The sequence below is a fragment of the Syngnathus scovelli genome, unplaced genomic scaffold, assembly GCF_024217435.2.
Source record: "Syngnathus scovelli strain Florida unplaced genomic scaffold, RoL_Ssco_1.2 HiC_scaffold_80, whole genome shotgun sequence".
NCBI lineage: Eukaryota > Metazoa > Chordata > Actinopteri > Syngnathiformes > Syngnathidae > Syngnathus > Syngnathus scovelli.
In genome coordinates this window covers 110,001-114,343 of record NW_026061664.1, presented here as the reverse complement: position 1 = coordinate 114,343, position 4,343 = coordinate 110,001, and positions in this window count along the sequence as shown.

Here is a 4,343-nt window from a genome sequence, read left to right as displayed (position 1 = left end):
AAACGGCGGGAGTAACTGTGACTCTCTTAAGGTAGGCTCACTTGACATCTATTTATTTATGTATTTATTTATTTTTGACGGTTCGCGGAGGCGATGACGCTCCGCGCGGGTAAACGGCGGGAGTAACTGTGACTCTCTTAAGGTAGGCTCACTTGACATTTATTTATTTATGAATTTATTTATTTTTGACGGTTCGCGGAGGCGATGACGCTCCGCGCGGGTAAACGGCGGGAGTAACTGTGACTCTCTTAAGGTAGCCTGACTCGACGTCTTTTTCAACGGTGGCTGGAGGACCCGGGCGGTTCTCGGGGGTGCGTCGCTCCTCACTTTTGACGCCCGAGGAGGCTCCCGGCACCTCGGCTACGCGTTTTCGGCGGCCCGCTGAGCTTCCAGAAGACCTCCAGCCGGTTCTCCCGGTGCTTTCCTCCTCACGTTTTAAGCCGGCCGAGGCTCCCGGCACCCCGGCCAAGCGTTTCCCACGGCCCGCTGAGCTTCCAGGGGACCTCCGGCCGGTTCTCCGCGCGCTTTCCTCCTCACTTTTAAGCCGGCCGAGGCTTCCGGCACCCCGGCCAAGCGTTTCCCACGTCCCGCTGAGCTTCCAGGGGACCTCCGGCCGGTTCTCCGCGCGCTTTCCTCCTCACATTTTAAGCCGGCCGAGGCTCCAGGCACCCCGGCTAAGCTTTCTCCACGGCCCGCTGAGCTTCCAGGGGACCTCCGGCCGGTTCTCCGCGCGCTTTCCTCCTCACTTTTAAGCCGGCCGAGGCTTCCGGCACCCCGGCCAAGCCTTTCCCACGGCCCGCTGAGCTTCCAGGGGACATCCAGCCGGTTCTCCGCGCGCCCCCCTCCTAACTCGACGCCCGAGGAGGCTCCAGGCACCCCGGCCGAGCCTTTTCGGCGGCCCGCTGATCTCCCGGAGGTCGCAACGGGGAATTGCCTCCCTCTCGCGGACACGGCGCGTAAATGCACCGCCTCTCGCACTTTGCGCACACTCACTCGCATCGCTACGCCTCCCGTGGCACTTTAAGCGACCGGGACCACCGCGAGCGCGGGCGATGACTAAGAGGCTCCCCGGCCGGCCTCGCGGAGCTCCGACGCTCCCCCGCGGGACTTCCGGCGGCCGGCCGGAGCCTCGGCACGGCTGCCGCACTCCCTAATAACACCCCGCGGACCCCCGCGAGCCGAACGCTCGCTGCCGCGGGCGACCCGTGCCAAGGCGGACGCGTGACGGCGCGGGAGCCCTCGGCACTATATCACGGTCACGTATGTAGTCAAATCGTGTAAAATCACCGTTAGTTTATTCATAATATAGGTAATAATTAAATAAATATTAACATCGCGTATATCATTAATAAACACATGTATGTATTTATTTAATAATTAAATAAATATTAACATCGCGTATAATCATGCGCAATACTTCGTGGCCGACCGGGGAACCGGCGAAGGCGGACGCATCGCGGCGCGAGAGCCGTTGGCACTTTGGAAAAATAAATAAATAAATAAATAAATAAATAATAATTCGCCGACCGGGCTCCGGGGGGAGAGGCCGATTTTTGGCCGTTCGTGGCCGACCGGGGAACCGGCGAAGGCGGACGCATCGCGGCGCGAGAGCCGTTGGCACTTTGGAAAAATAAATAAATAAATAAATAAATAATTCGCCGACCGGGCTCCGGGGCAAGAGGCCGAATTTTCGCTCGTTCGGGCCGACCGGGGAACCGGCGAAGGCGGACGCAGCGCGGCGCGAGAGCCGTTGGCACTTTGAAAAAAAAAAAAAAAAAAAAATTCGCCCACCGGGCTCCGGGGGAAGAGGCCGGCTTTTCGCCGTTCGCGGCCGACCGGGGAACCGGCGAAAGCGGACGCGCTCTCTAACGAGCCCCGCCGGCCGGAGGAAGTGCGCCCTCTGGCGGACACGCCGTTGTAAATGAATGGGGTTTGGCACTTAGTGCATTTTTCGCCCAAGTCGAAGCGCGCTCCGGGCGAGGAGGCCGGATTCTCGCCACCCGTGGCCGGCCGGGGAACCGGCCAAGGCGGACGCGCTCTCTAACGAGCCCCGCCGGCCGGAGGAAGTGCGCCCTCTGGCGGACACGCCGTTGTAAATGAATGGGGTTTGGCACTTGGTGCATTTTTCGCCCAAGTCGAAGCGCGCTCCGGGCGAGGAGGCCGGATTCTCGCCACCCGTGGCCGGCCGGGGAACCGGCGAAGGCGGATAGGCTTTCACGGAGGATCCGCCGGCTGGTCCGCGGGCCGATTAGGGTCCCGCGAGTGAGCGGTGGCGGTCCGGAATCCAGGCCGGCCAGGAGGCACCGCCAGGCGGATAGGCTTTCACGGAGGAGCCGCCGGCTGGTCCGCGGGCCGTTTAGGGTCCCGCGAGTGAGCGGTGGCGGTCCGGAATCCAGGCCGGCCAGGAGGCACCGCCAGGCGGATAGGCTTTCACGGAGGACCCGCCGGCTGGTCCGCGGGCCGTTTAGGGTCCCGCGAGTGAGCGGTCGCGGTCCGGAATCCAGGCCGGCCAGGAGGCACCGCCAGGCGGATAGGCTTTCACGGAGGACCCGCCGGCTGGTCCGCGGGCCGTTTAGGCTCCCGTAAGTTAGCGGTCGCGGTCCGGAATACAGGCCGTCCAGGAGGCACTGCCAGGCGGATACACTCTCTAACGAGCCCCGCCGGCTGGTCCGCCGGGGGAAGTGCGCCCTCTGGCGGACACGCCGTTGTAAATGAATGGGGTTTGGCACTTAGTGCATTTTTCGACCAGCGGCAACGCAGGCTGACGGGCGGCCGCTTCCACGGGCCGGTACTACTCTACGGAGGCGCTAGCCGCCTCCGGTGGGGGCCGTGTGATCTCGCTGGATGCCCGAGGACCTTCCGCGAGGCCCGGCCGCAGCTTTTACGCGCGCCCGGTCCTATTACCTGGTGGAAGCTGGAGGCCGGGGCTCCGCAGCTCGCCGCCCGGGGACCTTCCGCGAGGCCCGGCCGCAGCTTTTACGCACCACCGCTGCTATTCTCTGGCTCCGGCTTCGTCCCGGAGGGTGCTTGGGGAACGGCGGCGCACACCGCGAACGGCCGGTGGCGGTCGGCTGGTGGCGGTCGGCTGGTGGCTGTCGGCTGGTGGCGGTCGGGGGTGGCGCTTGGGGATGGCGCTTGGGGATGGTGGCTGTCGGCTGGTGGCGGTCGGCTGGTGGCGGTCGGCTGGTGGCGGTCGGCTGGTGGCGGTCGGGGGTGGCGCTTGGGGATGGCGCTTGGGGATGGTGGCTGTCGGCTGGTGGCGGTCGGCTGGTGGCGGTCGGGGGGTGGCGGTCGGGGATGGCGCTTGGGGATGGTGGCTGTCGCCTTGTGGCGGTCGGCTGGTGGCGGTCGCCTTGTGGCGGTCGCCTTGTGGCGGTCGGGGATGGCGCTTGGGGATGGTGGCTGTCGCCTTGTGGCGGTCGGCTGGTGGCGGTCGCCTTGTGGCGGTCGCCTTGTGGCGGTCGGGGATGGCGCTTGGGGATGGTGGCTGTCGCCTTGTGGCGGTCGGCTGGTGGCGGTCGGCTGGTGGCGGTCGGGGGGTGGCGGTCGGGGATGGCGCTTGGGGATGGTGGCTGTCGCCTTGTGGCGGTCGGGGGGTGGCGGTCGGGGATGGCGCTTGGGGATGGTGGCTGTCGCCTTGTGGCGGTCGGCTGGTGGCGGTCGGCTGGTGGCGGTCGGCTGGTGGCGGTCGGGGGGTGGCGGTCGGGGGTGGCGCTTGGGGATGGTGGCTGTCGCCTTGTGGCGGTCGGCTGGTGGCGGTCGCCTTGTGGCGGTCGGGGGGCGGCGGTCGGGGGTGGCGCTTGGGGATGGTGGCTGTCGGCTGGTGGCGGTCGGCTGGTGGCGGTCGGCTGGTGGCGGTCGGCTGGTGGCGGTCGGGGGTGGCGCTTGGGGATGGCGCTTGGGGATGGTGGCTGTCGCCTTGTGGCGGTCGGCTGGTGGCGGTCGCCTTGTGGCGGTCGGGGATGGCGCTTGGGGATGGTGGCTGTCGCCTTGTGGCGGTCGCCTTGTGGCGGTCGCCTTGTGGCGGTCGGGGATGGCGCTTGGGGATGGTGGCTGTCGCCTTGTGGCGGTCGGCGGTGGTGGTTTGGGACCGGCGTCCGGCGCAAAGTGCGTGTTGCGCGGGCCGGAGAAAATTTAGGCCAGGGGCCCGCCGCTGGAGAAATTTTTAGGTACCAGGGGTGGATTTTTTTTGTCACCGCAGGAGGGGGACGTTGCCTCCGTCCGTGTCCGACGGAAAGTGCGTGTTGCGCGGGCCGGAGAAAGTTTAGGCCAGGGGCCCGCCGCTGGAGAAATTTTTAGGTACCAGGGGTGGATTTTTTTTGTCACCGCAGGAGGGGGACGTT